Below are 13,023 nucleotides of genomic sequence, written 5' to 3' on the forward strand. Positions count from 1 at the left end.
AGCAGAAACTGGGACTGTGGGAACTGCGCTCCCTATCGATAACTGGGAAGAACCTGGTCATCAGGTGTGAGGTGCTCTCAGGGCTGCTGTACTTGGCGCAGGTGTGGCCTGTTCCTCGCTCCTCCGACTTGGAAATCACCTGCGCCGTTTTCCGGTTTGTCTGGGGATCCAGGATGGAGCGGGTCCGACAGGTCACCATGCACAAGTCCCTGGACAATGGGGGTAAAGGTGTCCCCAATGTCGCCCACATGCTGATGACCACCTTTGTCTGTGGCTGCATCAGGCTGTGCGTGGAACCCAAGTACGTGGGCACCAAGTGTCACTACGTACCGAGGTTCTACCTGTCCCGGCTGTTGCGAAGGATGGGCCTGGCCCCGTGGCCACATAACGTCCCAGTCAGCTGGACGTTGCCGCACTACCTGTCCTTCTTGGAAAAGTTCTTCTGGACCAATCCCTTGGACCATAAGTCCATCAGGAAGTGGTCAGCACGGAATATCCTGCAGACACTGCAGGAGAAGGACTCGATGGACACCGTGGGGTGGTTCCTTGAGCAGACTGTCCAGACCATCTGGCAGAATGCCTCATCGCTAGAACTCACCAACAAGCACCAAGACCTCGCTTGGCTGGCGGTGAGAGGGGCCCTCCCAGTAAGATCCGTCCTGCATGGCTGGGGCATCACCCCCAGCGCGCGCTGCCCCCGGGAGGACTGCACCAGGAACGAGACGGTCGCCCACCTCTTTGCGGGCTGTGGGTCTGCGAGGAGGGTGTGGCGAAAGATGCAGGGGTCCTTGTCACGTTTCATCCCAAGCAGCAGCGTAACAGAGGATTCTCTGACCTACAGGCTGTTCCCGGGGACACACACAGAGACGGACATCAACTGCTGCTGGAAGGTCATCAACTCGGTGAAAGACGCCCTTTGGTCTGCCCGAAAATTGTTGGTCTCCCAGCACTGCGAGATGTCCGTAGGGGAATGCTGCCGACTGGCACATTCCAGGCTGCCGGAGTACGTGCTGAGGGACGCACTGAAGCTGGGTGCAGCCAACGTGAGGGCTCAGTGGGGAAGGATGACAGTTTAGGGTTCCTCCGCCACAGGAGAAGGAGGGGCGGGGTCAGGCGAGGAAGCCGCTCAAATGTTGTAAATATGGGATTGGGGTATCACCCCAGGGAGCCACACGTGTGGCATCGGTGCTGTGTTTTTTATATATAAAAAGGTAACACTAAGAATTGAACTGTACACGAATGTAAAGGTTTGAACAGTTATTATTGTATATATTTTCTTTTATTATGAATAAAGTTTATTTTGATGAAAAAAGAATGGCACGTTGAAAGAGGGAGTGAATATATTACTGTAATTTTCTTTAAAATCACCAATACCAATTAAGGTTGCCTGGAGGCAGTGTAGCTAACAAAAGCCTGGGACAGCGAGACTATGATATGCACCTGTACCCTGTGTGTATTTTTTAAAAATCTTTTTCAGTGCTATGTAATCATTAAAGAAGCTATTTTGAAATAACCAAAGTTTTAAAAAGTAAATGCATTTTAATGATATAAAAACAAATGTTTCTCCTAATTTGCAAATATATCTGTACTTGTAACTCATGAAACAATATCCACACATTGCTACTTACTAACACTAGGTGGCATCAGAATTCAAAATATGGTGAACCATATATACAGTACAAATTTAATGCTCCAGAAGGCTCAGGACTTTGATGGACACTGGACTATTGGATGTTATTTCTATTAATATCCCAATATAATTTTAATTCATTTTGTTAAGATAGTACACAATTTTATAATAATTGGTCCGGTGAACCAGGTAAGTTTTATGGGAGTGGAGGAATTGGGGACTTGGTGAGTTCAAAGGGAACAGGGGAACTGGGGCACCGGTGAGTTGAAAGGGTGTGTGGGAACCGGGACCCAGAAGAGTCTTAAGGAAGCACGGGAATCAGGACCTGGATGAGTTGAATAGGAACGTGGGAACTGGGGTCCTGGAGAGCGGAAACGGAATGTGGGAACTGGGATTCGGGTAAGTTAAAAGGAAACATAGAAATTGGGGTCACAGTGAGTGGAATGGGAATGCAGGAACTGAGGCCACAGTGAGGGAAAAAGGAGTACGGTAAACATTACCTGGTGAACCAGATGCCAAACCTTAGGGGTTTCACATCGTCAGAGAGCTGATATACTGTATTTCTAAATTTAGGGAATTTTGAATATTTTAGTATTACAATGTGGAATTGCATAGATAAGAGAGTGCGTTGTATGAAATAAAGGAACAAGTAAGGAAATAAAACACAGCTTGTCTTTCAGGCCCTCGACAGCAAACATACACTATGAAACTTCCTTGCAAAATTCCTCCTCTTGCAACAAATGCAACAAAGAAATCTCAGTCTGCAGCATCAGTAATCCCATGACTATTACCCATAACTTGCAATGAAAAATAGGTTCTTAGAAAATCATTCCTTTTGGAAGAATGCAATGAAACCTTCACTGTGATGGTGGTCATACTTATCCATTGCCTAAAAGTTTGGTGCAAGCAGATTCAACATTAACATTCAGAATTGAACTGAACAAATATTTGAAAGAGAAAAAGTACTGAGCAGGAGCAGGCAGTGTAATTAATTGGATAGCTCTATTAAAATCAGTACAGACATGATGAGCTGACGAGTTTCTCTCTCTCTGCAAGTTGGTAACCATGGATGGTGTCCACGTGCCTGTAAATATGCAATTGCAAATGTCAGTATTCTGCATTTATCCATAGTAAAGGGCATCTGTCATATCTCAATGACCATTACACCTGCACAGTATAATTAGTCTACACTCTATGCTTTCTATATTTCTCGCACCCAGAATCATGTCACTTCCAACAGCTCGCTTGAAAACTAGCTCACTTAATATCTTTATCCAAGACAGCCACAACACAGATTCCTGTGGGACTTCAATAGTGACTGGATCTCTTGCTGAAATTCTTTTATTAATTGCTGCTGCTGGACCAAGTATGCAACCAATTCGTTATCCAGTTTAAAATTGGTTCATTAATCCCATCTCTGTTGGAACTACTAATCTTTCCACAGTTGTAATAACAATCTGAGAACTTCCAGGGCAAATAAAAGCACTGCCACGATTCATGATTTTTGATTTTTTGTTTCCTAGCAGGTAAAAGTTTTTGTAATTCAATTTTGTGCAAGGGCTGTCCTTTAAAAACCAAACAAAATTTGCACAGATTTAAATTACAGGAATAGGCAGGAAGGATTCAAGAATGTGTCTTGAAATCAGCTGGACTGCTTTGCTGGTGTCACAATTCACAGCTCATTTCAAATGGGTACAAGATGATCTACTGCTTTATCACAGGTCCATTAGCAGGCATAAGACATTTGTCATTTTATCTCACTTGACCAAACCAATGATCATACGAAAGGTCACTGACCTGAAACATGACCCCTGTTTCTCTCCCCACGGATGCCAAGTATTTCCAGCAATTTTTAAGTATTGAGGCCCAATGAGTGGAGAATAATTCTTTATACATTAGTGTGATGTTAGGTGTCAGTAAAGAATATATTTTTGGACAAGTGGTAGAAAATGTTATTTTTAGGACTATTGAAATGTCAGTGTTTTAAACATTCTGCTTCTTGGAACCAGAATTAACAGAAAGAAGTGAGTTCAAGAAACACATTGACAATCAGGTTATGAATGGAAGGCTGTAAGGCAGCCATTAAATCTGAATTGGAGACTAAAACTTCAAGTTAATTTTTGCAGTTAGGAATAGTATGAAACCTGCTCAGAATAAGCTAAATAAATCTGCAGAAGAAACGTGCCGAGAAATTCATGCACTAAACACACTATATAGTTTTCAGGCAATATTCCTTGCTGCCCAATCTTTAGGTGTGTCATGGTGGCTTAAATCTCTGGAACAGCAGACGGTCACAGAAAGAAATTGCCATGACTGCTCTCAGGAGACCAGGCACAGATACTGTGTTATGCATTGTTCAGCAATTTACATTGATGCAATGGAATTACCTTCAGATCCAGTACCTCTCAAAATCAGAGAGATATAGTACGGAAACAGTTCCTATGGCCCATTGAGTCTGCACTGACCATCAACCACCCACTTACATTCCTGCATTAATCCCATTTTATTTTCTCCACATTCTGATCAACTCCCCCCAGATTCTTCCACTCACCTACACATTAGGAGCAATTTACTGTGGCCAGTTAACCCAACAATCCATACCTTTTTTTGGGATATGGGAGGAAACCCACACAATCACAGGGAGAACATCCGAACTCCATGCAGACAGCATCAGAGGTCAGCATTGAGCCCAGGTCTCTGGCACTGTAAGCCTGCGGCTCTACTAGCTGCTCACAGTTGACAGGCAGTATCTACAAAGCGATGTATTTGCAGTCAATGGCATGCCACAGATATGCATGAGTGCCTCAGACACCACATAGAACTGAATGAACGTTCACAGCATCCAAATAATTGGTGCGATGGAGTTGAGTCCAGTGACCTCAGAGTTAGACAGCACAAAAAACAGGTCCTTTGGCCTAAATGGTCCATGCCGATCAAGATGCCCATCCAAGCAGGTCTCATTTGCTATCGTTTGGCCTCAGCATTGACCTGTGGCCTTTCACCTGTTACTTTTGTGTCCAGTCAAATTAGTATCCAACAGCTGTCAAACAAGACTACTTACAACTCCTTCCCTTCCTAACTTCCCTCACACTACAATACCATTTAATATTCCATTCTCCTTGCACAATTTCCTAAAGCCATGGATTTCAGTTCCATCTGAATTTCACATGATCCAACTGTTCTTCTTCCAGAAGCTCTGTTATGTTGTACAACATTTATATGTTAAGTATTTGATCAAAAATCCACGTTGTGTACCAGAAACCTTCCTCTGGATTTTCAGTCTGGTTTCTTTGTTTATGATACGCTGGTGAGCAAGTGCTGTAACATCAGATAGCTGACTGCTAGCACTTGTATGATCTGATGTGGCCCACTATCAGTGCAGACCTCAAACGCTGAAGCAAGCAATAAACCAGAGCACTGAGGCCTACTTCTGCTTTAGTCAAAGGGCCTGACCTTAACCTTGAGCACTGTAGGGAGTCTGAAGCATCCATCTTTTTCTAGGTAGGTTTCTTCCTTTTCATTGTGAATGATTGTCCCCAGACTCCCACATCTCCTTCTTGCTGATCTCATTAGGACCACCCTGATGATTTCCCTGATCCCTGCCCCAATACTCACTGTTTATCCCCCCAATTTGCCCACTAGATGCTCTCCTCATTTCCACCCTCAGTCCTCGCTCTCCCAAGTCTTCCCAAACCCTGCCTTGCACTCGTCTCCACTCCTCCTCTAATCTGCTCCTAAAATATTTCCCTCACCATCTGTACTCTGTGCAATGGCAGGAGCTCGGGAATTAAGTTCCTTTGCAGGTGGTTCTTTTAGCAAGGCCTTTTCTATCATAGAGGACACATTGAACCTCAAGTGTTTGTGACTTTCACAGGACTGGTGTCTCATTCAAAACTGGCTTGTGCCCTCTCCTAGCAAAGTGATTGAGAATTATCAATTCCTTGTGTTTTTCATAGGTTTATCAACTGTAGAACTAATATCACAAATCGTTCCCTATTCCACCCTTCAACAATGACCTGTTAATCTAAAAATCCGCACCTCAACATTCTCTTGCAAAAGCCTTTCATTCCCATCTTTTCTGATCATGCTGTGCTCCTTTGACTCCTTTCCTGCAATATATAGATTTCCAGATCCTTGTTCTCAATGAGAAATCATTGCAGAGTTGCAATCCACCTGACATGTTAGCATCATCAATCTTATCCTAGTTGCACCCACACTCCTCTGATTCCGATTACTCATTATTCTCAACTCTGTCGATAGATCTTCAGAGATTTATTTTCTATTCTTTCTCTCCCTAGCTTGGCATCTAGTTGCAGAGCACTGTGAAATGTTTGACTGAAATAATATTATGTCAAGATGAGTGTGTTACACAGATTATAGACTCTGCATAAATCTCTATGTCACTTCACTGTATTGGAAGAATTCACAAATATTCATGAAGTTGCAAATTATATGTTTTTTTTGCTAACAGTTTATAACAGAAAAATTCTTGTTTAACCAAATGTCAAATCTTACTATGACAGATATTAAAGTGAGCAGAACCAATGTTTTGCTAAATGTAAAACTGTGAGAATAAAACATTAGTTGATACAGTTAATGCTTATACTAAAATGCACATATTTATTTCAACCAGTTCTGTGGCTGTATGATTGAAATACAATTCCATAGCTTAAAACAACCCCTAAAAGTCATTTCTGTTCAATAACATTGTTTGCAGGGATTTTTAACTGTGCAGTGATGGCTCACTATAGCAGACACCAGCAATCAAATAGAAGTCTGCAGACAGCAAACTGATTGAATCAGAGAGTTAAGTGGTTATGGAATTCATGCCCCACAGGTGACCCAATTTTTCTAATAAATACGATAGCATCTAATGGAAAAAATTCTCAACTTAGACCACTTAATAGCACTGGTGATTTGTGACAGTAATAGAGCAACACAATAAATTGCAGTGAGGCTCATTATTTGAAGAAGTTTCATGTTGTAATTGACTCGACTGAATTGTTTGTAAATTCAATATTCCTGCACATGTGTGACATTTCTTTAATTAGCCAACAATCAATACCTATCCTAGAAAATCAGCCAGTCAGGTTGAGAAAGAGGGTGAATCTGGATACATTTCCACATTTTTGTTTGATATATTTTACATGAACTTCTATGAATTTGATATTTATCATTTGGTTAATTTTATTAAATTGTTATGTTCATTATTGCTATTTTTTAATGTTAATTAGGATTCTGTCTTGTTTAATTATCAGATCATCCCAGGAATGAGCTATTGAGCCACAGTGATTGTTTGCTTGGTTTATGTTCATGAGGAAGAATGGAGATCAAAGTTAATGCCTTTCCTAAAGTACATTCAATTAATCTCACTCTTCTGAAGGTAGGTGTTTTCTGATCATTTTACACTGGGAATATCTTCACCTATTTTCCCGCTCACCTATTTGTTACAGTTTCAAAAGGGATACCATTCCTCCAGTTTGTTATCCAATGGTAGTCTACATGGCCATGCCTGAGTTAGCCTCCCAACCAAGGTTCACCCAAGGCCCCAATTTGACCTCATCCATAACAAAACAAGCACAATGAGAATCTTGGTGATATCCCTCCTTAACCAAAGAACACAGAGCCTAATTCCAAAGGCACCCAGAAAAGTGTCCGATAAAGAGGTGACAGCAAGAATGGTGCCATGCCATCCACCTACAATTGATGCCCAAACAATGAGGAGTGGAGTGTGGTTGGCAGAGTGGTCCAGGTAGTAAGCCACTGTCTCACAGCTCCAGTGACCTGAGTTTAATCTTGCTGTCTGTGGGGAGTTCACACATTTTTCCTGCGACTGCGTGTTTCCTATGGGTGCCGTGATCTCCTCCCACATCCCAGAAATATGCATGTTGGTAGGTTAATTGGCTGCTGTAAATTGTCCCTAGTGAGTGTAGTGGTAGAAACTAAAGGGAGTTATTGGGAATGTAAGAAGAATAATACTGGAATTAATGTAAATGGCTGCTTGATGATCTGCATGGTTACAGAGGGCCAAAGGGCCTGTTTGTGTGCTGTATGACTCTATGATTCTAATCTATGTCTCTGTCTACATCTTTTAGCCCTTGTAGGTATTTCTAATGGCTGTAATTCAACCTAGTTATATGTTACAAGGTTTTAAAGGTTTCTTTGTCTGCAGTATTTTTGTATCATTTTATCCAATGGCCCTTTTTTTTAAATGGGGGGGAGGGGGGGGTGACACTGATATTGTTCTCAGGTTTAACATTTCAAGACTAACCCCAGGAATGAACTTTTGCTTGTTGTTAGCCAGAGTGTATATGCACTCCATCTGGAATATTTTTTTACAATCCCAGAGGTTAAACATAAAGCTCTTAATTTAATTATAGCCCCAAAACTATACTACAAATTTCAGCATCTAGTTGTACACAGTGGAATAAACATAATAAGCTTGTAATATCCTCTTCCAGAACTAAAGCTGTACCTTCATCCAAAATTTCTTACCAGTTCAGCAAATCTTGGATGGTCCTGTCAGAAGTTGTGTCTTTACAGTCCAACAGCTATTAGAAATAACCTCTATTGCTAATTAACTATCTGTTACTATGGCAACACTTTCCTTCATTTACATTAATCATTCAACCAATTAGTTAAGGTGCAAATGAGAAAACATGAAATCTTTGCACTTGGAATAAAAGTCCAATCAATTTGCTCCAAAACAGGCTGACACATAATTTGTAAAGTCTAATCTGCTCATTTAAATGATCCTTAAAATGAATGTCTAAAATGAACACTGTGGCTGCATTCTGTCACTCCAGTGGCTGCTGGGTTAAGTCTCAGATGTTGTTAAATACCCTTAACACAAGAGTAATGGTGTGAAAGGATATGCAAGTAAATATGACCAACAAATAAAACAGAATAAAAACATATGACAATCCTCCCAGCTGTATTTTTAATAAGGGAGGACATAACAGCAGTACTTCGAGATGAAATTCTTGGGAGATCGTCCAGTGAGGCCATATGGGTAGAACTTAGAAACAACAAAGGGCGGGTCACCCTAGTGGGGCTGTATATTTATATAATAGATATATAATAAGCTGTATATATAACTCCCAATAGTCAGTGGGAACCCAAAGAGCAGGTGTGCAGAGAAATTGCTCATAGTTGTAAGAATAATAGGGTTGTATTAGTGGGAGATTCAATTTCCCCAGTATTGACTGGAATACCCAGAGTGTTAAGGGCCTGGACGAGGTAGAATTTGTTAAATGTGTCCAGGAAAGTTTCCTATGTCAATATATAGAGGGCCCTACCCGGGAGGTTGCAATACTGGACCTCCTCTTAGGGAACGAGGCAGGGCAAGTATCTGAAGTGGCAGTCAGGGAACACTTTTGCTTTAGTGACCTTAGTTCTATTAGTTTTAAGATAGTGATGGAAAAGGATAGGACAGATCCAAGTTAGGGTCCGAAACTGGACCAGGGCTAATTTGGGGGGAATTAGGCAGGATCCAGCAGAGATCAATTGGGTGAGCCGGTTCGAAGGGAAAGGAATGAATAGCAAATGGGAGGCTTTCAAGAGTGTGTTATCAAGAGTCCAAGAGCAGCATGTTCCTGTTAGGGTGAAGGGTAAACTTGGCAAGTTTAGGGTACCTTGGCTGATGAAAGATATTGAGGCTCTGGTCAAGAAAAAGAAGGAAGCATATATTAGGTTTAGCTGGTTGGGTATGAATGAATTCCTTGATGACTATAAAAAGATTAAGAATACTCCTAAGAGGGAAATCAGGAGGGCAAAGAGAGGATATAAGATGGATCTGGCGGGTAGGGTTAAGGAAAATCCCGAGAGGTTCTATAGTTATATTAAGAGTAAAAGGGTGGCCAGGGAGAGAGTAGATCTCCTTAGAGATCAGCAGGGTCACCTATGTCTTGAGCCACAGGAGATGGGTGTGATTTTTAATGAATACTTCTCCTTGGTGTTTACTGAGGAGAAAATCATGGCTGCTCAGGAATAAGGGAAACTAGTGGTGATGCTTTGGAGGATATTTGTATTACCAGGGAGGATGTATTTGGAGCATTACAGCGCACTAAGGTGGATAAATCCCAGGGCCTGACTGAGTGCATCCTTAGACTTTGCGGGAGGCTAGAGAAGAAATTGTGGCGGTCCTTGTGGAGCTATCTGCTTCATCATTAGCCACTGGTGAAGTTCCCAAAGACTGGAAGGTGGCTAATATTGTTCTGTTGTTTAAGGAGGGTAGCAATGACAAGCCACGGAATTACAGGCCAGTCAGCCTGACATCAGTAGTGGGGAAGTTACTGGAGGGAATTCTAAAGGACAGAATCTACCAGCATTTGGATAGAGTCTGATTAGGAAGAGTCAGCATGGCTTTGTGTGTGGAAAGTCACGCTTGATGAACCGTTTAGAGTTTTTTTGAAGAGGTAACCAAAAAGGTAGATGAGGGTAGGGCAGTGGATGTTGTCTATTTGGACTTTAGCAAGACCTTCTTCAAGGACCCGCGTGGTAGGCTGGCCTTGAAGGTTAGGTCCCACGGAATCCAGGGAAAGCTAGTTAGGTGGATTCCAAATTGGGTTGGAGGTAGGAAGCAGAGGGTGGTGATTGAGGGTTGTTTCTCAGAATGGAGACCAGTGACTAGTGGTGTGCCGCAGGAATCAGTGTTGGGACCCTTATTATTTGTTATTTATATAAATGATTTGGATGCAAATGCACAAGGCTTGATCTGTAAGTTTGTGGATGACACAGAGTTAGGAGGTGGTGTTGATAGTGAAGAAAGTTATCGTAGATTGCAGGGTTTTCTTGATCAATTAGGGAAGTGGGTTGAGGAGTGACAAATGGACTTCAATACAGATAAATATAAGGTTATGCATTTTGAAAGTCAAACCAGTGTAGGGCTTACACTATGACTGGTAGAGTACCAGGGAGTAATAATGGAACTGAGGAACAAGTCATAGTTCGCTAAAAGTGGCATCACAGGCTAGTGAAAAAGGCATTTAGCACGCTGGCCTTCATCAGTCAGGGCACTGAGTATAAGAGTTGGGACATCACGTTGCAGTTGTATAAGTTATCGGTGAGGCTGCAATTGGAGTACTGTGTACAGTTTTGGTCATCCTGTTATAGGAAGGATGTGGTTAAACTGGAAAGAGTGCAGAAAAGATTCTGAGGATTTTGCCAGGACTAGATGGCCTGAGTTGCAGGGAGAGGTTGGCCAGGTGAGGTCTTTATTCCTTGGACCATTGGAGAAAGAGGGGTGATCTTACAGAAATGTTTAAAATTATGAGGGGCATAGATAAGGTGGATGGTAACAGTCTTTTCCTCAGGGTAGGGGAGTCCAAAACTAGGGGGGCAGAGATTTTGGGTGAGAGAGGAAAGATTTAAAAGGGCCTTGAGGGGCAACTTTTTCACACAGAGGGTGGTGAGTATATGGAACGAGCTGCCCGAGGAAGTGATTGAGTTAGGTACAATAAGATCATTTAAGAAGCACTTGGGTAGGTACCTCACAAGATCACAAAACAAGGGAGCAGAAGTAGGCCATTTGGCCCATTGAGTCTGCTCCATGAGCTAAACTAAAACTATTCCTATCTAGCCCCAATTTCCGGCCTTATCCCCATATCTCTTGATACCTTGACTAATTAGATACCTATCAATCTCTTCCTTAAACGCCCCCAATGATTGGGCCTCCACAGCTGTACATGGCAAAGAATTCCATAATTTCACTACCCTCTGGCTAAAGAAATTTCTCCTCATTTCTGTTTTAAACCGGTACCCTCTAATTCTAAGATTGTGCCCTCTAGTCTTCGACTCAACCACCAAGGGAAACAGCTTAACCACATCTACTCTGTCCAGTCCTTTCAACATTCTAAATGTTTCTAATGAGGTCCCCTCTCATTCTTCTATACTCCATTGAGCACAGTCGAAGAGCCGACAAACGCTCATCATAAGTGAGCCCTTTCATTCCGGAAATCATCCTCGTAAATCTTTTCTGAACCGTCTCCAACATCAGTACATCCTTCCTAAGATAAAGGGCCCAAAACTGCACACATGTGGGGGGGGGGGGGGGGGGGGAGCTTAGAGAGATATGGGCCGAATACAGGAAATTGGGACTAGCTGGGTGAGCACTGTGGTCAGCCTGGACTCCATGGGCCGAAGGGCCTGTATCCGTGCTGTATTGCTCTATGACTTTATAATCAAAGATATATAAAATCGGCCAATTTTAGGCAAAATCATAAATTAAACATGGATGGACTCTCACGATATTTGAAAGTACTAGTCAGTACCCTCATCATGGTCCAGACTATTTAAAATATAACATTGGTTAATTCACCAGAAAAAAAATAAAACCAATGGTCAGATAATAATGTCTGGATATCAAACATCAGATCAATCTGACATTTTTAACAGAGATATATCAGTAACTGAAGCCTCAAAAAGTTTTAATGCCACTTACTGTAAATTTGATCAGACTTTATAAGTCATTACAATCTCTTCCCTCCAAATCATCTTTATTTCTCATGCACAAAAGAATTAAAATACACTAGGAATGGAAGAATTATTTGATTTCAGCTAAATGTGATGGTTGCTATTAGCAGAGAATGGAAAACAATGATATTTGCCAATAATTTTGCTCCCACTAAAAATCACAAGAAGATGCTGTCTGACCTGTAGCATTTTGTGTGTTTTGCTTCACTCTTTGACACCCTGCTAAATGTCCCCATTTGGTGCTGTGTTCAAATAGATATACCAGAAAGATTTGATAATTGCTTCTTGGTGAAGTTTAAGTCATCTCGAAGAGAATGGAATGAAGAGTGTTATAATTTATCTAAATGCATTTTAATTAAGAATTAAATACTGGAAACATTCATCAAGTCAGGCAGTAAATGTTATGAAGGATAAAAATGTTTCAGGTTTAGATCTGTCATCAATCTGTAAAAAGTAATGATAAAAGGCTAGCATTTCTAAAGAATACAGAAACTTGTGGCAAAATAACCCTACAAAGCAGATCAACGTTAGCTTATTCAAGCTCTCTGAGGAAGCAGTTTCCTTCAGGACATGATGTGCAGGGGCACTTTGGTTAAAAACATGCACCATGGGATTGAATTTTGAGGCTAAGTAGCTTTTTAGACCAAGTAAAAGCAGATTCAGGGGGACAGCAAATAGTCAAAGTCCTGAATAGGGTAGAGTGAAGAACTGGTTAAATCATAATTGCAATCATGGGGTAATAGGTTCCAGATGAAAGTTCTGAAGAATGGTTATTGACCTGAACTGGTCACCAGTTTTCTCCTCATGGATGTTATCTGTTAACAGCCTTTTATTTTTGCTTCAGATTTCCAGCATCTGCAATATTTTATTTTTGAATAAACTAAATTAAGCGTCACCATTCACCACTTAAGCAGGATGTC

General features: G+C 41.5%; 1 protein-coding gene across 1 annotated transcript in view; it reads right to left on the reverse strand.

Moving 5' to 3' along the window:
• LOC127571531 (calsyntenin-2-like) overlaps positions 1–13,023 on the reverse strand; it is a 422,857-nt gene that overhangs the window by 36,283 nt on the left and 373,551 nt on the right.

The sequence above is a fragment of the Pristis pectinata genome, chromosome 6 (genome assembly GCF_009764475.1).
Source record: "Pristis pectinata isolate sPriPec2 chromosome 6, sPriPec2.1.pri, whole genome shotgun sequence".
NCBI classification, from domain to species: domain Eukaryota; kingdom Metazoa; phylum Chordata; class Chondrichthyes; order Rhinopristiformes; family Pristidae; genus Pristis; species Pristis pectinata.